Source organism: Cimex lectularius, unplaced genomic scaffold (genome assembly GCF_000648675.2).
Source record: "Cimex lectularius strain Harlan isolate CLEC.00 unplaced genomic scaffold, Clec_2.1 scaffold363, whole genome shotgun sequence".
In the NCBI taxonomy this organism is placed as follows: Eukaryota; Metazoa; Arthropoda; class Insecta; order Hemiptera; family Cimicidae; genus Cimex; species Cimex lectularius.
In genome coordinates this window covers 27,209-53,273 of record NW_019394148.1, presented here as the reverse complement: position 1 = coordinate 53,273, position 26,065 = coordinate 27,209, and positions in this window count along the sequence as shown.

The window sequence follows — 26,065 nt, the reverse complement described above, 5'->3', positions numbered from 1 at the left end:
AGGGAGAGGGGGAACAAGGAAAAGGCATTAGAAAACTCTATTACAGACTGCTACCGCGGAATAATGTTTTATGATTAGATATCGCGGTATTAAGTGTAGTATAAATTTCTTGCCCCTTGGGGCTAATGCTTATCAGCCAATTTCAACAAAACGTTCACGTAATATGACCGTGCCTTCAATATCTCTGGAAAATTGAGTAAAATACTTTTTGATTAGTTAGGGAAATATTAGGGACAATATATTCCGAAAAGTCCTTCACAAAGCAATTCAGCCTTATGCTATAGGAGCGGGGAGGGATTTTCATCCTTATGACAGGTTTTAATAAAACTTTAAATATAGGTCAAAGCATGGAATTTCAATAGTCTTCAATAGTGAATTTTCGTGAACAGTTCGCTAAAATTCGGAGGATGTTCTACTCACCTTATATTCATTTCTTATACTTACTAAAGCGAATTTTCAGTATATTTTTTTTATTTTTTCATGTCAGAAAAGTTTCTTAAAAGCGGTTGAAATAAAAAGAAAAGAAAAAAAAATATATATAAAAAGACGTAATTTACACTTGAACAAAAGTTTGACAGTTTCAGGGTGAGAAAAATACTTAAAATTGACCATTTTGTAAAATCTTTTATAAACTTAATTGCTGCTTAACCATGCCTGATGTTACAAATCTCATATTTTGAGATGATTAATTATTACTCTTAATACGCAATTGAAAATATTGTTTAATATATTGTAATTTGGATAATTTCAAGTTTGTAAAAATAATGGCTTCATTATTTAGGACTATTTATTAATAATCTGAGCTCCAATAACAATAAAATAGGGAAAATGTGAAAATTTGATAGAAAGGGAGTTAATGTGTATCTTAACAATGGTTTCGACTGAATATAGGACAGTTTCGATTGGATGAAGGTCAATAAAATGTGAGGTGTATTAAGGCCGATATAAACTATAGATAGGCAAGTTTAGAGTCGAGCCATTGTCAGGAAGAAGATATGTGCCGAGTCCCGGGCTAAGCATAGATTCACCATAGAGACAGGGTATATAGGCCATGGTGGAGATAAGAGAGACCCTTTAACTGCCAATATAGGCTATCTCCAACAGACCGTTTTCAACAACTACGCTAATGTTCTAATCCATTCCAACTCCATCAGTGTTAAAGATAATTAAACCTTTTTTGGCCCAGTTGCGACATATTGACCTACTGAGGATGGTATGGAAATGGAACAATAGGAGGCTAAGAACGCGGGTTCACTTATTTCAATCAAACCTTTTTTACTGCTTAAGTCAACAATTAAATTTTACGTCATTATAGGTGAGAAATCACAGAATGAAATCAACAAAACGTCCTCAGATATATTATTTGATGTCTCCGGTACTAATTTATTTCTAGAGGCCATGTTTTTCAAATAACTTATTGTTTTAATAGTTGTAAAGCCTTGTTAGTTTTTTATATTACTATATATGTGATTTTTATATGGTCCTTTATATACATTTCTTGAACTATATGAAATTTTATTGAAAAGAGATAATTAATATCTTAGATCTTGGGTTTATCGTGGGTAATTTTTTTCTGATGCCCGATGTTCAACCTTAAATTTCTTTCATCTCCCCGGGATATTTTCCAAAATTCACAGTGTTAAAACCGTGGAAGGTCATTTTCCTTCTTTGAGACTAATTAATCGTTGGTTCTTATGTTATTATAAGTGATAAACATAAAGAAATCAAGAAAAACTCCCAAAACATTTTCTTTTATAAAATCGGTCCTGAGTTTTTTTTACAAAGACAAAGATTGTGCTATTACGTTTGAATTATAGGATTCTAAACTGCTGTAAAGTTTCCTATCAATTGATGTAGTTATCACTTTATCTTTCAATTAATTAAGGTTTTTAGTTGAGATCAAAAAGTCGGCGTCACGAGCAGGATTTGAACCCACGGCCTGAAGTGGTAGATTAGCTGCGAATGTAGCCGAAGATCGTGTGTTCGAATCCCGCTCGTGACGCTGACTTTTTTATCTCAACTAAAAATCTTAATTAATTGAAAGATATTAATTGGTCAAGCGGACCACGAAACTAGTGAATTTAATAAGTTTAAATGAAGTATATATACACTAAAGCCCTCCGTGGCCATTTCATTTGTCGCCGAGAATCAAATAGATAAGACGACATTTGAAAAATGGCAAAAAGGAGGGAAAATTCAAAAGGTGGGGTTGAGTTGAGAAGTTAGTGTCCGAGTGGTCGAAGTCACGATAACTCAAGTGGTAGAGCAGCGGCGTATCTAGCCGAAGATCGTGGGTTCGAATCCCAGTCGCGACGCTAGCTTTTTATCCCAAACTTAATTAATTGAAAGATATTAATTGGTCAAGCGGACCACGAAACTAGTGAACTTATAACTTTATTGTGATTTTTCTCAAGAAAAAAAAACCATTAGGAAAAGTTCCCATAAAATTTGTATTCAGCCGTCTTTCACGTTAAAAACGACTATCAGCTTTGACTCTTACTAACAAAATTAACCTAAAAAAATAAATAATATTATTATATTCAAACAGATCCGTATTTGCTCGTTCACAGATTGACTATTTTTGAATTTTTGCAAAAACTCAAAAATCAGGTATTAAATTTTTGTAATTATGTGTGGTGATTAGTGACCGTTAATCGATATTTATTTAGAAATCGTGAGATGCGGTCTGGTGTGATGTAGGTTTCAGAAAAACATTTTCTTTATCGTGCAAACGTTTCGATCGTTATCGTTGAGATCATCTTCAGGGCCTGGGATTTACAAACATTTTTTACATTTAGGATGTGGAAAAGTGAATTTATACAATGCAAAATATATTTTATATATTCAATCAAAGTATTTTTATTCACTCAAAGTGTTCGTCTTCTGTGTAATTGTGTCATTCTTGCGTGCGTCGAAAGTGCCGTACATCACACCAGACCTCATCTCACGATTTCTAAATAAATTTTGTAATTTTATATTTTCATTATTATTTTATTTAATCTGAAGTAATTAATTTTTCATGTAATAAAACCTTCTGCTATCAATACGAATTTGATCTTTCCCTTTTACTAAAAATTTCATTTTCTCATGGAATACGATTTTTGAGGTTTGTTCTACCATACTCTCCGCAAATATAGCATAACGATCCTACCAAGCGTACTATTCATAAATTTATTAAATGACCCAGCTTTGGTAACATTTGACCATATACAGGAAGTTTTGACTGAGCTTAGTAAATTGATGAAATTTTCTTATGATATTGAAATGCTCAAATGGTTATTAAATTCCAACTTTGTGCTGGCAAAACGCCTATCAGTTGGACCAAAATGATTCAGCAGATGATTGTTTATTTAAATAGTTTAACGAGGATTTTACAAATATCCAAAAATTTATTAATTGTTGAAGTAGTGAGAAGCGATCAGTTTTAGATGTAGTTCAGAAAAACACCAGTTTAATTTTTTTGCCGACGTCCAAAAACCAAAACCATTCATATTCTCACTCACGCTTAAATACAATCTTTCCTGTTTAAGTAACTTAATATTCCGCCACTGACCCTCTCATACTACGCATTAACGATACTAAATACGTTCACTCTCAACAAACACTATGGACTACATTACTATGTAATACAAAAAAAGCCTCGCTTTGAGTGATTAGATATACTTTAATTGAATAAAAAAATATATATATATTTTGCATTGTATAAATTCACTTTTTTCCACACCCTACATGTATTTGTTAAATGTAAACAATGTTTGTAAATCCCAGGCCCTGAAGATGAGCTCAATAAAGATCGAAACGTTGGCACGATAAAGAAAATGTATTTCTGAAACCTACATCACACCAGTCCGCATCTCACGATTTCTGAATAATTTTCTTCACTTTGTAAGTATTCTTTTAGTTCTATAGAGTTTTTTTATATATTTCTGAATAATTACCGATTAACCGACACTAATCACCACACATAATCTAGAGTTTTTTCCCCCCCGGCCGGCTAACTACTAGAGTCGTTGCCGGCACCTCACGAATATAAGCTTTTTGCATTTTTTTGTTTCATTTCAACTTTATATCTATCTCATTCACTATATCTCTTTCTTTTAATTTTGTTTCCTACCGACCAAACATAAGAGTGTCCTGTTGCTCGTTCCTACCATCCCACACGTGGTTTGTTAAAAATACTTCAATATTTACAAACTCACTAACAATACCCACTCACGCTAATAAAATGATTTCCTAATCTACAGTTGGCAGGGCTCAGAGTACAGGTGCACGACTGATGTCCTGCCCTTACAACTCAATAAAAAGTCCGTAGGATAGTCATAATCCTTCCTTTCCTTCCATTCGTGCTAATAAATACATTCATACAATATGTGCAGAATTTCATTCATCCATTAGACTAAATTCCTTTTGACGGGCTTGTGGAGTACTCGATATTCCTCGACATCCACGTCCATTTACACAAAACATTCGCGCTAATAAATACATTCATAATGGAGAGGTAGTAGTATTACTATAACCTTGATACCGGCTTGTCCCTCACGTCACACTCACATTACACAACAAATATATAATTACCTAAACTAATTTGGCGTGCCTGTGAGCTACTCGTTATTCAGTCACAGCCACACCCAGTCATACCTCATCACCCACGCTAATAAATACATTCACACTGCAAAATGGAGATAAACCACGTGTGGTTGGTTATATGTATCCATACGGGTTTATCAATTTTAAGTACTTAATAAGATAATCTTTGAAGTCACTGTTATGCTTAAGAACTATTTCCAGATTACATGGTAGGTCTACCGTTCTCGGTACTCTCTTAACTTATTACATTCCTCTAATAGATGTCTCACCGTTACCGGGTTTCCACAGAGTGATCAGCGTTTTTGACTTCTACCCACTAAGAGGTCACCGTGCGTGAGACGGGTGTGACCTATTCGCAACCTTGTTAATATTATTTTGTTACGTTTTCCAAATTCTCCACGGGCCACCGTACTTTTAGTTTTTCATTACTTTCGTTCCAGCGAGCCTGCCAGTTTCTTATTGCTAAGAAAATTTGTGTCCACGCGTTTTAAAGAATATTTGAAAGGAATCCCTAATGGTTTTTTGAACGAAAATATTTTTTGCTCTTCAATGGAATCGTCTTTCGGTTTTTGTAACATTTTGTATATATAATCTTATATAATACCACGTTAAATAATTAATTTCTTATCTTAAGGAAAAATAGTCGACTTATATACAATAACTCTGATATATATATATATATATATTTAAAAACTATGTAAAAAGGTCCAACCGGAGGGGTCGGGGCTCGTCGTTTTCGCTCATTACTTTTATTACTTTTTACATAGTTCCTGTAAATAGCTGGAATTTTAGTTTTAAATATATTCTCTGATCACAAATGTTACCTGCAAGAAATTGCTAGTCAGAACAAAAATAGTTGGACGTCTAGTCACACGGATTTTTAGCGAGATTTTCACCGTCAAACATGTAGTAAGCTAGCTATGTGCTCCATAATCTTAGACCCAAAACGCTAGTACAATTGTTTTCTACAATTCATTAAATTCACTAATTTCGTGGTCCGTTTGACCAATTAAATCATTACAATTAATTAAGGTTTTTAGCTGAGATGAAAAAAAGTTAATGGCACGAGCGGGATTCGAACCCACGATCTTCGGCTAGATACGCCGCTGCTCTACCCCTTAGCTATCGTGACCTCGATCCAAACCGATTACACGACATTTGAAAAATGGCAAAAAGGAGGGAAAATTCAAAAGGTGGGGTTGAGACGGGAAGTTGGTGTCCGAGTGGATCGAGGTCACGATAGCTCAAGTGGTAGAGCAGCGGCGTATAAGCCGAAGGTCGTGGGTTCGAATCCCGCTCGTGNATTCTTGGGAAACCCCTGATGATGGCACTATAACGGGCCGAAAGCTCGGTGAACTCAGAAATTAGTTTTCTTTTTTTCACTTGTATAATGACCTCTACGAAGATTGGAACCCTACGAAGATTATCTGCAGATCAACAAACATATCTTCATTTTGATAATGTTTAGATAATTAAATTTGTACGTAAAAAAATTAAATAAAAAGAACAATGACAACAAGAACTGCAAGAACTGGCAATAATTTAAACACCGTCTTTACTAAATGATTGAATAAATATTTTCTTTTTTATAAATCCAATTTGGGGAACGAAAAAAAGCAAAAGTGTTTTCATGATCAGAAGAAATTGCCGAGTTTTATTTGTCGTTGACCCAGTTAATCCTGTTAATCTCAGTGGTGGCAATTGAATCTGTTGTAAAAGCTCTGTAAATATTGACGTAAATTTACAATCAGTCATGTTCCTTTGATGGATTAGTATTTCACGTGTCAGCCGATCTTTTCTTTAATCACGATTTTATTTTTTCTACTTTTTCTCAATATTTCAACTTAATGATAATGTATTTATCCATTGATAAATAATTGTTATAAAATAATTAATTAAAATACGTTAAATTTGAAAGGTTTTGGCCAGATTTTGGCTATAATAAAATTTATTTAACTTTTCCACTTTTTATATTTTTAAAAAATGATAGTTGATTATTATAAATAAATGTTCAATGATTTTTTTTAAATTGATCACATTTTATAGAAGAAGGAAAAATTAAATTCACCACGAATACATCAACAAATTTTGCACTTCTTTTTATCACAGCTAATTAAAAGTTCAAGGAAATAGAAAAAAGTAAAATTACAAAGACACCAATGTGAGAAAGATTTTGTTTTTGTTTGATCAGTGATAGATTTTGTAAGAAACATAAAAAAACTTGATTTTTACTTATGAATTGTCAGGAACGTAGGTCTGAAGGGTCTGACCTAGACGTCTCAACCTCCGGACCACGATTTCCGATCCTCTGACGGTAAAAATGCAATAAAACATTATTAATAGAACCCCGGGGACCGGGTCGGCAGAGACGCTCTCAGTATCAAGAGCACTGTCGATATGGCTTTGGAAAATCTGTCTGCAGAAGAAATAACGTTAAAGGATATGCCATGCGAGGTTGACACAAAACTTACTTTTAAGAAGAAGAACTTTATTCTGGGACTGGTGTCCCCTAAGAATAATATATATGAAATAAATAAAGGAAGTTCCTTCTATGAAATAAAAAATAAAATGAGATTGAAACCTTGGCACAATGTATACCAGTATGGTAGGCCAGAAGAGAAAATTTCAAGAATATTAAACAAAAATATCAAATATTAACGTAAATTAACGTAAGGACTCTGCTTGGAGGAAGAGGAGGTGATTGTACACGTAGGATTTAAAAGAGGAAAAGGAGGCAGCGTGGCGAATACAAAGGGGAAGGGAATTCCAGAGTTTAGGGTCTCGGATCAGAAAGGGTCTTCGAAGGTATGTATATTGCGGAAGGATCAGGTCAATTTGGGATGAGCGGGTCTTACGAGTGTGATATGAGGAGTTAAATTGGAGGGATTGGATGATGTAAGGAGGGCGACAAGTGTGGATGGACTGGAAAAGAAAGCAACCTAGGAAATACTATGCACGGAAGGAGGGGAACAGCCGGGAAAGTTGGGAATACAACCCCGACACCCGGGATCCCCGTGGGGTGCCGTACACAAATCTTACGCAACAATTCATAATAGGCTTCAATCGCGCGTTCTCCCTCTGTATGCCAAACAGCTATAATCTAAAAAGGGAAGTATAAGGGAAGATACAAGGAGCTTGCGGGTGGAGAAAGGTAAGAGAAGCCAGGATCGACGAAACAGGCTGAGGGAGGCAATGNTCTTGAGCGTGGCCGAGTGATGATCGGAAGGGTGGAAGGATATGTATATTTGGAAGTCATCGGCATATAGGTGATAGTTACAGGACTGGATGGAGTCGGGGAGATCATTGATATATATGGAAAAAAGGATAGGAGAGATGCTAGAGCCTTGGCGCACCCCAGATTTTAGAGAGAGAAAGGAGGACGAAATAGCATAAGGGAGGCAATACAATGGCGGGAAATTTGGGAATTGTGAGAATGCCAGGAAAAGTTTTGGTCATAGACTACTCCTAGGTTTTTAACCGAGGAAGAGACGGGAATGGGATGGTTATTGGGGCTGAGGTGGGATGTTGGGGAGGGAATTGAGGAGTTGCCTGGACCCGATAATTATGACAGTGGATTTGGACAGATACTTTTAGGCCAAAGCCGCGTGTATGTCCGGTATGTATAGAAAGATTGTTTGATATGTCTCACTTAATTGAAGGGTGCAACTCTTTGATTCCAAATATGGAGCGCGTAGGAATGCTACTCGATATGAGAATCGCGCTTGCACATGGCAAGGTCTAGGTCCCCGGTTCCGATTTTGGGAGGAAACAGGGTCAATTTCATATATATATATATATACTGATTGCGTTGTGGTAGAAAAGTCCTAGCTGTGGATAGCCCAACAGCCCAACCTCGGAGGCTGGATGGATAAAACCGAGGCCTGCAGATAATTTATTGTGTATAAACTGTATACGAAGAGTGGAAATTTCAAATGTTCTAAGTGCCATCTGTCATTTTTTTCAGAAAAATAATATAGTCATAAGTCAAATCGTAACTCAAAAACGTTATTGAAATGTATTTTATTGGTAATTTAGGAGTATATTCTTCAGCAGCTAGTTCAATGAAAAACAAAAACAAACTTCTTAATATGCAAAAAAATAAGAAATTGAAGAAACGTTCTAAAAACTATAAAAACACTATATTCATACATAGAACATAGTAAACCTAAATAATTTAATAGATGAAATTAACCAATAAAGATAAATTAAAGTTAAGTTAGTAATTATTTAGAATGTTTCGATAATAGGTTTTAGCAGTTTCTGGCAGAAAGTCCAGCATGTGAATCAATGACATACAAAGTTTTTTAATCAGTTAATATCATCAGGTTTAGCCCCTTTTTTTAGTGCATTAACACATTTCCTGTCAAGTCTTGTCATTGAATGTGTACTTATCCTGGATAAAACATGGGTCATCTTTAAAAATTTACCATAGTAGCCTTTGCAGTTGTAACATTTGTGTTTTAATGTGTTTTAATTTTTCAGACATGAATTTTCAAATTTTAATAAAATATTAACGAATTTAATTTTTTTTAATAATAAATCTTTGTTACACCGGAATCCAATTTTCTTTCGTTGATTGCAGAATAGTATAAAAAAATGTTGTTTTTTTTATTAATTATTCAGAAATCGTGAGATGCGGTCTGGTGTGAAGTAGGTTTCAGAAAAAAATTTCTTTATCGTGCCAACGTTTCGATCATTATTGAGATCATCTTCAGGGCCTGGGATTTACAAAATTGTTTAAATTTTACAAAAACATGTAGGATGTGGAAAAAAGTGGATTTCTGCAATGCAAAAAAATATTTTTTTATGTATTCAATCATAGTATTTCTATTCATTTAAAGTGTTTGTTTTCTGCGTAATTGTGTCATTCTTGTGTGTCGTGTTGAGAGTGCCAGTGAGATTTTGTTGTTTTATGTTTATATACGTTCGATTTTAAAGGGGTGGGGAAGGAAGTCGGTATAGAAAAGACATTTTTGTATAAAGATTTCCGACCGTTGGCATGATAAATGTTTTTCTGAAACCAACATTACACCAGACCGCATCTCACGATTTCTGAATAATCATCGACTAACGGCCACTAATCACCACACATTTGTGTTTTAAGTCTAGAAAGTACGAATGTTCAATGTTAACTTCGGAAAACGGTTCTCATGTAACTTTAGCTGATGCCACAACATTTTGTAAATCTGTCGGAGTGAAACATTTGGAAAATTGTCCTCTTTTCAATAATGGCGAAGTCTCGATCACATGTCAAAAAGCTATGACCGCTTATTAGAAATTTCTGAACAATCTCTTCAAAATGTCCAAATTGTGCTAAAAACGTCATTAAAAACATAAGGGTGCAGTTTTTATTTTGGCCTGCACAATTATCTGAACCAGTTTCTTTCAAAAATGTCATATGGATTCACTAGACGTAAAATGCAAGATACAACTTCCGATTATCCAACTGGCTGATACGCCATGGCACTTAGAACCTTCGGAAAAATCATATGTCCCATACTTAGACCAGTGCCTTTTATGACGAACGCAACAATCCACTTTTTAAGAGGTTTGGCACTTAGAACATTATTAGGGCGATGGCACATAGAACATATTAAGAAAAAAATTTCAGTTTTGAGGAAATTGCCACTTAGAACGTTTAGAATTTCCACTCTTCGTATATCGTATATAAACTGAAATCCAAATTTAACTTACTGTCTTATGCTATAATTGAGGAATAATAAAACCTCTTTTGTTTTTTATTTACAAGCTTTGAATATAAAAGTTCATTATTTTTCATTTAGTTTCTTTCTCATTTTTATGTAATTTATTTATTAGAATGTTATTCGCTTTACTACACCATGCTTTGAAAATGTGATTTTCTCGCCACAAATGCCTTAAGAGGGGTTTTCAACTGCAAAATAATAAATTAAAGGCGTTATAACAATTTTGATCTCCCACATTATGGAAGAAAATGACGGGAAGTTTCCAGACTGGGAATTTTGAGCCCTCTTTGCACGAGGAGCGGCAGATCCGCCAAGAAATACTCAGAATACCTTACCAATTAGCCTGTTTAATCCACAACTTCGCCAACCCCTTCTTCATCGCTTTGATAACATAATTAGTTTCAAATCAAATTCCCGGAAAGGTTTCTCGAGAACAATGGGAGGATGAAACTTTCTTCACCCGATTAGAATAACCAAGATCCCAACCGTTAGGGCAATTTTATTCATCCCCTTGTCTAAAGTCTAGAAACGTTGGATATTTATTTATAACGACGGCTTATTTCAACTGCTATTTTAAATTTCTTATTTTTTTATTCGTATTAGTACTCTCTTTCTCCATATCTATATTGTAAATGGGTAAGCGAAATAGGTTAAATCCGTAAATCCCTTAGGTCTTGTCGAAGTGTAGCACCTCTGCGCCGTGCTATCTGGGCAACCATGAATAATGTATTTTTTCATTTACCATCTAGGTTTATACTTTGTTCTCATCATACTACAATTAAAATTTGTGGTGGAAGATGAGAGCGGGAAATTCGGCTTCTTATCACCCTTTGGCACGTGTACAGTTGAATAACCGGAACATAATTAATTTTCAACAGGGCATAACTAACCGTCTTGGAGAGAGGAAGCTATTATTCCACTAGCAACCTCATCACACAATAAAACAAGCTACTTTTACTACTCCAACAATGTTAATGTAAATAAATACCCAGAGAAGGCCGGAGAACCGATGACAGTACTAGATTCATAATAATAGTCGCCTAGAGGTTTCAAAAATTTAAGGAATTTGTGCAAATAATTCTGAATATTTTCTATTTATGATTATCAACCAGCAGGGTTATGGCTATGACTTATAAACTAATAAAGTCAACAATAAAATAAAATTTCCAGAAAATTGTAAACTTTTTCCAAATATATTTTGTCATTTGTTCTGGTTAATCATTTGCATTCTAAGATATTAATGGTTATCGGTATTTTAGAACAAGTAACTAGTTTGTACGTTTTGTAAAAGATATTTATGAAATTTTTGGGGAGACAGGTAGATGGAATTTATTTAAAAAAAAAGGAAATTAATAATTAAAGAAAAGATTTCTAAAAAATATATATGTAACGTTTCGATTTGAATGTACCGCCATGCCCCTCCACACACATCTGACAGTGAAAGGAGTAGGGGCAAGGAAAGGGCTATTTTTTCAATCAAATAAATAATTCCCTTTCTGTCCTCCGTGGGTTAAGTGTGTTCAAGTGAGTAAATTTTATATTTTCGTCAAAAAAACTAAAAATAATAATTGTATTTTAATTTAAAAAAGGGTTGTCACAAAAAATATATTTTTATAAAGAAAACTAAAAGAGATAGCACTTGATTTTAAAAGTTCTGTTAAAATATTAATTGTATTTTCTAATTGGTGGTCAAAAAATTAATAATAATAACAAAAAAAAAAGAAAAAGTGTTATTGTGTTTTGTTTCTTATTATTGTTATGTAGAATTAGTTTATCATATTTAAATGGAAGAATAAAAGGATAAGGATGAGCCTTACTCATGCTGAGACTGTTGCTAGTCTGACTCCATTATTATTATTATTATTAGCCATACAAGCCTATGGGAAATCTTTAATTATGGAACAAAAATTCACAATTCTAATTAAAAGAGAAACAGAAATAAATTTTATATGTAATTTAAAATGGGATTTTTGCATACATTTGGCCTTCCAAATAAAGAATTTTAAAAATAAAAATTAAAGCTTGGATGGCATTAGGATAAATTAGTTTACGAGTGAATGTTTGGAGTCATAGCTTTATAGCACTCAGAAGAGATATAGCTACCCGAAGATAGAAGGTTTGGATGTTAGGGCGTGAAATAACCTTAGCCGTTAAAACGCCCTTAAAAATTAATAATTATAATAATAATAATTTATTTTATTTTTCTTTATAAAACGAGAATTAAATTCGATTTTAAAATTAATGTTTGTAGATTCTGAAATAGGTTTTATTATAGAATAAAAGATTCTTTAAATTAAAAATAATAATTAATAAAAGAAATTGTAATCTTTTTTTGAAAATAAATTGTAATGAAAGATTTAAATTTAATTAATATTTTGGTCTCGTATTTATTTTGGTTTGAATTGAATATTTGAAAAAAAAAGGTGACTGATCAACCTGATCTATAAATTAAATTATTGTAGTCAGGTCCGATCATAAGAAAACCGCTGGGACCTTGTTTTCGGTTCTCCGAATTCAGGGTTGGGCCCAAAACAAGAGATGCCCTTACATATATATATATATATATACAATAATTAATACAATTTGTAAAATATGTTTTCAGGGTTTCCTTTTTCGATGTATAAGAATATGAAATACGTTTTTTCCCCATAACGTTATCTGCTCAATCTGTTACGGTCTGAAAATATTTTCCATAACGGCCAAAATTTATAAATAAGTATTATTGATAAATTAAACTTAATTTCTTTTCTGTACTACATGAATGTACAGTGTTGAGTTACTGTTTATTACAACGTAAAATATATTTTATTAAAGACAATGTTAATTTTAAATATTTATACACCTGCTCATATTAAATCATACATTACAATTATTTAAGGTTTTTAGTTGGGATAAAAACGTCAATGGCAGGAGCGGGATTCGAACCCACGATCTTCGGCTAAATACGCCGCTGTTCTACCAGTTGAGCTATCGTGACCTCGACCCACTCGGACACCAACTTCCCGTCTCAACCCCACCTTTTGAATTTTCCCTCCTTTTTGCCATTTTTCAAATGTCGTGTAATCGGATTGGATTTTCGGCGACAAATGAAATGGCCACGGAGAGCTTTAGTGAAGTATACTTCATTTTAAATAATTAAATTCACTAATTTCGTGGTCCGCTTGGCCAATTAANCTAAAAAATGTTTCTACTGTCTTATTTAATGTATTTATATTTTCTCGCTTAGGTAACGGCATAACAATAGTTTATTAGTGGATTCATTATATTTAATGGTCTATTGACCAAATTATTTCTTTTAATTAATTACTCTTTTTATGTAAGATGTTGGTCGAAATGAAAATGTTAGTGCCACGAGCGGGATTCGAACCCACGACTTTCGGCTAAACATCCAACTGCTCTACCACTTCGATCCGCTCTGACTCAGCTGTCAGTCACGATAGCTCATGTGGTAGAGCAGCGGCGTATTTAGCCGAAGGTCGTGGGTTCGAATCCCGCTCGTGGCACTAAGTTTTTCATTTCAACCAAAACCTTACGTAAAAAGATTAATTAATTGAATATTTTATAATATTGACAACAATTTGAATAAATAATCTGCACTCACATAAACAGGTAAATAAATAATAATAAATGTCTTCAACACAAACTATTTCCTGAGGGGATAAAAAATGTAAATTACTAAATTAGTTAATTTTTACATTGAGAGAGCACTGTATTTGAACATATAATTTGATTTCGATAATAGATCATTTATCAGACGGATATCCTATTTCATATTATCTCATCCATGAACAGTTCAGTAAGAAAACCTTTCTGATGAAATGATAAATAACAATAGAAATATGTTAAGCGATATAAGTGACGACTTACATATTCCCATATGTTTACGATATAACTAAAATTGATTTAACTCCATATTCTTGATGAATATAGAGTTCGCAATTTTTTGAAAATATAAATTTAACATGTTTTTCATTAATTTGCTATATAAAAATTCTTTTACCGCCGTACTAAAAAAGTTTTATGGTATGTTTTGTGAATTGCTGTATTTTATCTCTATCAATTCAAAAGAGGGATGCCACGATTTTTAAAGAAGGACGGTCAGATTTACCTGAAGGATAGGTCAATTAATCTTTCGTCTCTTCACTCCTGTCTTGTGTGAAAAATAGTTTGACCCTCGGGCTCATTTATAACCCTGTTTCTTTTTATTGGATCGATGAACTAGTCGACCTTATATACTGGTCATCCTCGCCGAAGTATCTAAAACACGCTCGTTTACTTTGAACTTATTTTTTATTCACACTCAAGTACTTAGACATGTGAACATAAAATTATATTTTACACAATTGATTATAGAAAAAAATCAAATATAGAGTGAAAAATATAATCAGTTCAATTAAAATGAGAGCGTATTAACCTCGGGACAGAAAATAGGAACTAAAAACACATTGCCAAATGGTCAAGTAGTCTGGGCAGGAAACGGTTACTGAATATGGTTACTTAATTAAAATCACACCATTGAATCTAAATCTTTATACTAGTTTTACAAAGAAACTGGTTCAAATAAAAAAATCTTCTAAGGCCAATAATTTCGTTTGTACATTTCTCTACAAATGACAAAATATCGTTGAGTATATACTCAACAACATCACAGATAATACATATAACGCAAAAGGCTCATTTCATTTCATTAATAACATTCACATCCCCTCACACTACTCTCTTATATCCCTAGACGTTCCATCATTATTAACCAACATTCCAATAGACACAACATTAAACATAAATGGCCCAACATAACCAATGGGCACTAGTTTATCAAAAAACACGTTCTTAACAATGGTTCGACACTGCTGTATTAACGGATGCTTTACATAAAACAATAAGTTTTACAAACAACTACAATATTTGGCATAGCCATGGGTAGCAACCTAGGCTCGTTACATAGACATAATTATGACACATCTCTTAAGCACAGTCATACCACAACTTCCTTTCATATTACCCTTCCTCACTAAAAACGTAGGTGATATATTGAAAGCAGTTTCCATAGAGTAAATTCAAACTACATTAGATAATTTAATAGCTTCATTCGCTTCGGTGAGTCGTTAGGGAGGGTCGGACTGGCGATGAGGTGTGTGCTTCGGTTGGGCCACCGTCCGCGACGATCTGGCAAATTTGGCCAAATCGTGTACTCCGCCATACCTCTGCAAGGCTAAGTTCCTTGAACTTAGAAATAGATACGCCGCTTTGCGTCTGATTTTTACTTACGGTTCGAAGACCGGCGATGGGGTGGACGGTGCCGTGTGTAGCGAGGGAGTGGCCACCTTCTGGTCCTTGCCTCCTCATTTCAGCGTATACACGGCAGAGCTGTAGGCTATTTGGCTCGCTCTCTACGCGGTGCGGACCGGGAAGGGCTCAGCCTTCCTCGTACACGGAGCTGGAGCCTTTGGTGGTTGCTGTCTGGATTCCCGGACCGGTCAGCCTGGAGGATATCGAACGTGCGAACGAGGCGGCGAAAGCTGGGATGTCCCACCTTCCCGATCGGACCATCACGATCAGGCCCTCTGGAACTAAGCACGCAGTGAAAAATATGAAAAAGAAAGATGGCAGTAAAGAGCACGTCCCGTCTGAGTGTAGATGGACCTCAGAGGACCTTAGCATGAGACTAGGGAAAGTTCTCACCCGACTGAGGATTGGCCATACGCAGTAGAAACACGGGGATATTATTTTGGGTCAAAGCTCGCGCCGGTGCCCCAATGCGGAGAAAAGTTCTCGATGTGTCCCACATAATAGAGGCGTGCCATGCCAGAGCGATCTCTATACAGAGAGCGTTTAGGCATGCCGCCGGATTTAAGAAGGGTTCTCGGACACGGTAGCGAGTTTCGTGAATAGAGTAACTGGGAAGGAGCTAATGGTGGAATAACATCCCCATCGCCACTCGAGGTGTGTACGTGACTATGGTTGATAGCGGAATATTTATAAAAGCACCCCATCAACCACCAATTAGATTAGTTTGTTATTGTATGCAGGTCGATGGAGGAATAAAGTACTCCATCTTCCAAATAGAATGAATGCACTGTGTGAATGTATTTACTTGTGTGAATGTGTATTGAATGTGCTGTTCATGTTGTCATATTTTGTTTATGCTCGGGGCTGAAATGACCAAGCTGTCGCATGCCACTTAAAAACGGAACACTTGTGATAAAACAACCAGATGACAACGTCGGGTATAATCACAGATTGATACCAAAAAACCTAAAAAAACAGATCGCTATCTCAACTTTACACCACACCATGTTCTTCATACAATAATAAAAGAGCTACTTCACAGAATTATTACCCTAAGTCAGGAATCATTTTTACCACAAGAACATACAGATATACAAACATATCCTCCATAACAATCACTACCCTAAACACATAATCAACAGAATAATCACCAACTACAACTCAACATTTAGACCATCCACTAGTACTAATAACACTACATCACTTCTATTAAACACAGACAAACCAGCATACATATCCATGTCATTCGTTCACGACCTATCACATAAATTAAACGCATTTCTTTCTTCTGATAACTTTAAAATAGCCTTCAAAAACTATAAAACTATTCACACAATTCACTAATTTTTGTAGTCCGCTTGATTAATATCTTTCAATTAATTAAGGTTTTTAAGTTGAGATAAAGAGTCAGTGTCACAAGCGGAATTATAACCCACGACCTTCGGCTAGATACGCCGCTGCTCTACCACTTGAGCTATCGTGACCTCGATCCACTCGGACACTAACTTCCCATCTNCGCTGCTGTACCACCTGAGCTATAGTGACCTCGATCCACTCGGACATCAACTACCCATCTCAACCCCTCCTTATGAGTTTTCCTTGCTTTTGCCATTTTTCGAATCCCTCTCGTGCCATTAACTTTTTTTCATCTCAACTAAAAACCTTAATTAATTGTAATGATTTAATTGATCAAGCGGACCACGAAATTAGTGAATTTATTTCATAGTTTTGCTCGTAAAATTAGACCATTTTGTAAAGTCGGGTAGCATCAGAACAGGACAGTCATATTTTTGTAGTTTATTTGAAACTAAGCACATGTAATTTTGTCGTTATATTAATTACAACATGTTATTTTAATGTAAACCAAATTAAACGAGATCAAAAATGCATAAGTTTTTATAAACATTGTTTAATTATGATGGTTAGGAGAAACTTTATTTAAAACAATTAAGTTTACCAAACAATTTATTAGATGGTTGTGCTCATAAAATTTAAATAACATTTTTTTACAAGGTTTTGCTCAAAATAGTGCATTAAGAAGAAAGATGCGTTGCGATTGTGATAGTGATTATTGGGATAAAGGCTGTGGACTGTACGCGACGGGTACTTGCGTCGGATAGATGTGCACACCCGACCAAAACGTGGCAAGGCGTCGGGTAGCATCGGGTAAGTGTGTTCCTGGCTTAAAGCTCCCTCATTTCATTACACGAGATTTGAAAAATAGCAAAAAGGAAGGAAAATTCAAAAGGTGGGGTTAAGATGGGAAGTTAGTGTCCGATGGATCGAAGTCACGATAGCTCAAGTGGTAGAGTAGCGGCGTATCCAGCCGAACGTCGTGGGTTCGAATCACGCTCGATTCACACTGGCGTTTTTATCTCAACTAAAATACTTAATTAATTGAAAGATCTTCAAATAATTTTTTCCTAAATTAAAGATCCAACACCTCTAACAAATAAGTCTGATATAATTAACAAGATCAATTGTTTAAATTGTCCGGCAACTTACATAGGAAATGCATCCCAACATCTGGATAAAAGGATAAAACAACATATCTATGATTGCAAAAAACTCAAACAAAATCCTACAGCACTGCCTACTTACCATTTTGAACACCAACTCAATTTCGATTTTAACTATCAAAAATAATAAATATAGAACAAAACAAACATAAACGTAACTTTTTAGAAATGGTTTACACCAACAGGGATAAACATAGCATCTATTATAGAACAGACACATATAAACTCAACCTCATCTACGCTAACATCATTATTCAATTTCGATATCAATAACACATAAAATATATAATACAACATACACTCCACACATCAAACAATTCCTACATAGTCTAAATCTCTAATATTTTATCCTTCTTTTCCCTAATAATCCCGTCTATAATATTCGTGAAAGGATAACTAAGCCCGAACGGCAAACCATTATCCCTTTTTTCCCCGTTGTCGGCCCCTTTCACCTCAAAGAAACTCCTCGTAGAAAAATGAATTCCTCTAACTACTTTCTTCCCCACTCCTTTAAAATCTATACAAACAAAAAAAACATTTATATCTTACTAACAACTTCACGCAACCGTGACACATTTACACAGAAAACACGCACTTTGAGTGAGCAAAAATACTTTTGATTAAACCTTAAATTTCTATAATGCGTACTTCATTGTATTTGTCATTGTATCATTTTCACATCGTACATGTATTTGTAAAATTTAAACAATGTTTATAAATCCCAGGCCCTGAAGATGATCTAAATAAAGGTGGAAACGTTAGCACGATAAAGAAAATATTTCTCTAAACCTGCTTCATTCAAGACAGCATCTAACTATCTCTAAATAATCTTTATTTAATGATCACTAAATACTACACATTAAAAAATAATTTAATTTTTTTTCATTAGAACAAACTTGTAATACTTAATGAATGTCTATATAAATAGACGATCTGCGGAGATCCGATGCAGGCGACAAAACGATTTTGCAATGACAATATTCGATGTATTCTATTTTTGTAAACAGTTTGTGTAAAACCTACAGTAAAGGTATTTCCAGTTTGTTGGGAAATTTCAATCAAGGGCGGTAACAAACGATCCGTCATTAAGTTTTTGTACCGTCAAAGTCGTTCATTGAAGAAAAACACCTCTCCGAGCTTATTTTCCACGCCTGTCTAAACTCTTAACAACGGTTGTCATAAGATTTCAACGTTCGGCTCCTTCTTCTCCTTTCTCCGGCTTCCTGTTGTAAAATGCATCGGAATACGAAATGAACCTCGCGGAGGACGACGTGGATCAAAGCCGTCCTGTCAGCAAATATGATGAATCCTTTTTATGCTAAACCGTATTTAATCGAATTTAATGACAATTAAAGAATTTAAATCCTTTCCCGTCAGATAACCTGATCAAATTTTTACTCGATCTTCTTAAATAAACAAATACACATATGCGTCCTAGTACTTAAAATGACAAAAACGTACTCAATTGATAAATTTGTCAAAAAAATAAAACAATTTTAACATTCAAAACTAATACAAAATATTTCATTTTAACACTTTTCTAAAGACCACTTTTTTTCTAAAGACCACTTTTTTCCTCATCTGTAGTAACGCTACAGCTGAGGAGTATATTTTTTTCTATTTTTCCCTTTTTGATTACAAGAATTTACAAACAAAACATTAATTCACTTAATTAAAAAAGTATCGATATCCAATATAATACAATTAATTAAGGTTTTTTTTAGTAGAGATAAAAAAGTCAATGACAAGAGCGGGATTCGAACCCACGATCTTCGGCTAGATACGCCACTGCTCTACCACTTGAGCTATCGTGGCCTCGATCCAGTCGGGGACTAATTTTCCATCTCAACCCCACCTTTTGAATTTTCCCTCCTTTTTGCCATTTTTCATATCTCAACTAAAAAAAACCTTAATTAATTGTAATATGTTAATTGGTCAAGTGGATCAGGAAATTAGTGAATCTGATATAATATTCATTATTTTATATATTGATTTTTAATTACAAACTTTTTTTTGAATGTTCATGCTGGATTATGATAGTACTAATATAACGATTATTATTAACAATAATTTTAATGATAATTCGGAGATTCTCCAACGTTTCGATCTTTATTGAGATCATCTTCAGCGTCTGGGATTTATAAACATTGTTTGAATTTTACGTATACATGTAGGATGTGGAGAATAAAAAATTATACAATGTTAGAAGATTTTAGATTAAAAAAAATTGAATTTATACAATTCTAGAATTTTTTTTAGACTAAAAATGCTAGAAAATTTTAGATTCAATCAAAGTCGTACTCACTCAAAGTGTTTGTTTTCCGTGCGGGTGTGCCATTCTAGTGTGTCGTGTTGAGAGTGCCCTGAAGATGATCTCAATAAAGATCGAAACGTTGGCATGATAAAGAAAATGTTTTTCTATAATGATTATTCGGAAATCGTGAGATGCGATCTGGTGTGACCTCGGTTTCAGAAAAACATTTTCTTTATCGTGTTAACGTGTCGGTCTTTATTGAGATCATCTTCAGGATCTGGGATTTACAAACATTGTTTCAATTTAACAAATACGTGTACGATGTGGAAAAATGTGAATTTATACAATGTAAAAAAATATTTTTTGTATCCAATCAAAGTATTTCTTCTTGCTGAAAGTGTTTTTTCTGCGTGTCGTGTTGAGAATGCCAGTGCGATATTGCTGTTTTATGTATATATACGATGGTTTTTGAAGGGGTTGAAAAGGAAATGGGAATAGAAAAATATTTTTATATGAGGAGTCGGCTTCTTTGAGGCAAAAGGAGCCGACACTGGGATAAAACGTGGGTAATGATTCGGCCAGATTATCCTTTCAGGATTATATAGACTGGGATAATTAGGAAAAGGAAAGCCAAATTGTTGAAGAATTAGTCTATGTAGAGATCAACTTCAAATTTTCAAATACGGTCCTGTACATCCTGACAAATCATTTAAAAGGATTTTTCCCGCTAAAGACCGTGGTGCAATTTGGTTTTAAATTGGTCAAAAAAATAACAAATTGTAATAGACGGGGGGGGTCGAAATAAGAAGTTGTGGCATGGGCGATCGATGTTACGTTGGTTCAAGTAGTACAGCTAAGGCTCATTTAGCCGAAAGCCGCGGGTTCGTATCCCGTCTGTGGCACAAAATTTTCAGTTCGAAAAAATTGGCGTATAATTGAGTAAAAACTAATAAAGTTATGGCAAAACAAGTAATTCGTCTGTTACGTTGTTAATTCCAACAATTTGCTTCTTTACTAAAGTAAACATTAATTCCCTTTATTGTTTACATTCTGTCTTTGTTTGTCAAACTCGCATTTAGTTTTCATCAGCCTCCCATATCGACATTTGCGCACGGAACGTTAGACGACTGTCATTATCAGAGTCCCGCATCCAGTGGACAAGATCAGAGCGGTACGATTTAAAAGTCGAAGTCATTAATATCACTATCCAATATCACACCATCCCTTGTTTAGAGGCAGGAAGGATTAAAAGGATTCAATTAGGAAGATTCGAAATATTCGAAAATTTACTATTGAACACAAATCTTTAAATATTACCTTAATTTCAAATGTGGAATGGATTAAAGTCCTCAATAAAAAAAAAATTTAACCCTGATTGTAATGTTAATGTATGAATATCGTCGATGAAATGCACACATTGGCATCGATTGGTGGCAATTCAGGTTAGATTTTATTACCCTTTTTCAATAAAAAAGCATTTTTTGGTTTGATTGTCCGGTGGTAATTTCTTTTCTCTAGGCCAGGTGTTTCAACTAAAATATGTAAGATCCATGTGAATATTAGTTAATGTCCACAGAACTACATTAATTAGAAATCCGAATCTATTGTTTACAAATGTATCATAAAATTTTTAGATTTTATGTTATTTGAAGATAAAAAATAACTAAGGTTTTTAGTTGAGATAAAAAAGTCAATGGCACGAGCGGGATTCGAACTCACGATTTTCGGCTTGATACGCCGCTGCTCTACCACTTGAGCTATCGTGACCTCGATCCATTCGGACACCAACTTTCCATCTCAACCCCACCTTTTGAATTTTCCCTCCTTTTTGCCATTTTTCAAATGTCCTGTAATCGGATTGGATTCTCGGCGACAAATGAAATGGCCACGGAGAGCTTTAGTTAAGTATACTTCATTTAAATTCATTAAATTCACTTATTTCGTGGTCCGCTTAACCAATTAATATATTACAATTAATTAAGGTTTTTAGTTGAGATAAAAAAGATAAAAGGTGGGGTTGAGATGGGAAGTTGGTGTCCGAATGGATCGAGGTCACGATAGCTCAAATGGTAGAGCAGCGGCGTATCAAGCCGAAGATCGTGGGTTCGAATCCCTCTCGTGCCATTGACTTTTTTATCTCAACTAAAAACCTTAATTAATTGTAATATATTAATTGGTCAAGCGGACCACGAAATTAGTGAATTTAATAAAAAATAAAAATGAAATCAAGAAACTTATTTTTCTCTCTCCAAACCAACGAGGTTAGTTTCATTGTAAAGAACTATTTGAACCAACTTTTCAACATAGTTGGGTATGACAAAAATGTATATGAAATATAGACGTATTGACATCTTGGGTCTTGAAATGTGTCGGTTTGTGGCTGATAGTTTGCAAAATCCAATTCGGATACATTTTACTACCATTTAAACCCCTTAAAAACGAATTTTTATTATAATAAAAAATACATTTTTTGTTCGATTAGGCAATTTCTATTCTATAATTTCAGCTATTCCACCTAAACAATTTTTAACCTCTCTGAATATTAATCAATGCCAACAGAATTACAATCTTGGAAAGCCGAAAATTTTGACTTTTAGCGTGTCCCAACAAAGTTAGCTTTTATGTCATTTTAAAAGTGAAAAATAAGAAAGAATTCTGCAAAACTTTTCACGGGCGTCGGTGGCTGCAACTGCCATATTTTGTCCCTGACGAACTTTGATTTAAATTTTTTTGTAACAATATCTATTAGAAAGCGCATGCCTCCCAGACACTCCAGAATTATTCAGCTTCCTGTACTGGTTTTGTATGCAGCACTCGGATTTTATTACTTTCATAAATGGTCAATCGCCAAACGCGGACATGGGAGGACAACGTCTGTTTTCAATTTATGTTTTGTTCGAATCCACAATGCTTTTTTCAAAATTATTTCAATTTTCTTTTTGTAACCTATGCACAACCGATAAAATATAAAGCGTAGGAAAAAATATTAGGCTATTTCTTTAAACTACAATATAAACTAAAAACTACCAAACAAATTGTCTGAATGAAAAGTTGTTTGTAAAACATTATTTACAAAACCAGACTTTGAAATTTAACTTCGGCGTGGTTAAGCATGGTTGGCTTAAGCCATTGTACTAAACCATTTGTTGTAGGCCATTGACATAAGAATTCCCTAAGGAAACTCTTTCATTTCTTAAAGTACATTTACTTTAACGTGCCCCAAGAAATCGTATTTTTTTATTTACCATTATTTTTATTCTTATGTCAGTTCTTTTCTTCAATAAAAATAAATGTTTGTCTTAAGACTGATTTACAAAAAGCATTGAATATTTAAGTTTAAAAAAAAGTTTTAATGTGTCAGCTGTACTCAATTAAAATAATGTGTATGGGTGTATATAGATAACACCAGATTTGTAAAAGTATTGAATAAGTGTTTTTAAAATTTCAAGAAATTGTTCATTTTACATCAAATTTAATTATATGTCACCATTGAAAAAAGTTTGTTGTTTTTAAATATAGGAAAAGAAAAGAAAAACGGCGCTTCGTTATGTTAAACCCGCACGACCGATCCGTCTTGCGGGGTTTTAATCTATTCAAGAGCCTTACTAATGTGGAATTTTGTATTTTGGGATTTTCTTCCTTTGTAGAGCTAATTGAAATCTCCTATATTTTCTCCGGTTCAGGTAAAACCATCGAATCCTAGATAAATGGCTGTGGATCTAATTGAAAAACTTTTTTTAAATTTATTTATTTGACTCTAAAATTTGTATACAGCCATTTTTTTACATTATTGCATTATTATTATTATTGAGAACTTGATATTAGGATATTTTTATACACTTTTATACAATCACACAGTAACATTACTATTTCTAAGGAAACCGTACAACTCACGATGTACAGCCAATTCGGTTGACGATAACAAAGTACCGTATACATAAGGCGGTTGTAGATTTATTTCTTTGGCATTAAAACGTCTATCGAACATATTTCTGCGTTCATTCCCGTGTTTTCTGCAATGCATGATAATGTGTTCAAGATCCTCGTCTGTTCCACAGTCTGCACAGTACGGTGATGGAATTATATTCAGTTTGTTGAAGTATCCCTTGCAGAGTCCGTGATTGGATCGTAACCTTACCATCGTTTTGCAAAAGGCCTTGTTTATATTGTTTCCTTTGCTTAACCAAGGCTCTTGTCCTACTAACGGAAACATATTTTTGTATAATATACCTTTGTTGTTTGAATGGAATTTGGTTTGGCAATCTATCTGCTGCTGAAAAGTTAATATGCAATCTGCAATATGCAGATCTTTTCTGGGTACAGCTACATTTAGAGTGTTGTCCGTTGTGGTGGCATCTTCGGCTAGATGATCTACGCCATCACTGTTTTGAACCACGTGTGGCCTATGATCCAGGTGATCCGTATACCCTTTAGACCTGATCATTGGTGAAAGTTCAAGGATCTCGATGATAATATAGTCCGCTAGAAAGAACTTTTTGTCATTACGAAGTTTTTCACATTCTGTACATATGACGACATTTGGGAATTTGCGTACTTCATAGCTTCCCTTATATCAATCAATTCTGAACTATATATGGATAGGTACTGTGGGAGTGAAAACGTTTTGCTGTAATTCTGCACGGGATCGTAAAATGCACACCCTACTCGTCCATTTAGGAGTGACACGTTGGTGTATATAAGATGGCCGTCTGGAAATCTTACATATAGGTCACTAAGGTATTTTTGAGTCACTTCGGTTTTATTCGAGTCAGTGTACGTTGTGGATATATATGTGGGAATACAATATTGTCGAATATGTTCGAAACTTTTAATAAAAAGTAAAACTTTCTCCCTTCCCAATGGCCTTACCTTCTCCTTCCTCTAAAATCTGGGGTGCCCCAAGGCTCTAGCATCTCTCCTATCCTTTTTTCCATATATATATCAATGATCTCCCCGACTCCATCCAGTCTGTAACTATCACCTATATGCCGATGACTCCCAAAAAAACATATTCTTCCACCATTCCGATCTTCACTCGGCCACTCTCAAGATCCAAAAAGACCTAAACTCCATCAACGAATGGGCCCATAAAAATTCCCTAGTCCTCAATCCGTCCAAATCCACCGCCATAATTATCGGGTCCAGGCAACTCCTCAATTCCCTCCCCAGCATCCCATCTCTCATGCTAAATAACCATCCCATGCCCTTCTGCTCTTCGGTTAAAAACCTAGGAGTAGTCTTTGACCAAAACCTTTCCTGGCATTCTCACATTTCCCAAATTTCCCGCCATTCCATTGCCTCCCTCAGCCTGTTTCGTCGGTCCTGGCTTCTCTTATCTTTCTCCACCCGCAAACACCTTGTATCTTCCCTTATACTTCCCTTCTTCGATTATAGCTGTTTGGCATACGGTGGTTTCTCGGAGGGGGAGAACGCGCGATTGAAGCCTATTATGAATTGTTGCGAAAGATTTGTGTACGGCGCCCCACGGGGATCCCGGGTGTCGGGGTTGTATTCCCAACTTTCCCGGCTATTCCCCTCCTTCAGTGCACAGTATTTCCTAGGTTGCTTTCTTTTCCAGTCCATCCACACTCGTCGTCCTCCTTACATCACCCAATCCCTCCAATTCTACTCCTCACATCACACTCGTAAGACCCGCTCATCCCCAATTGACCTTATCCTTCCGCAATATACATACCTTCCTTCCTTTCTGA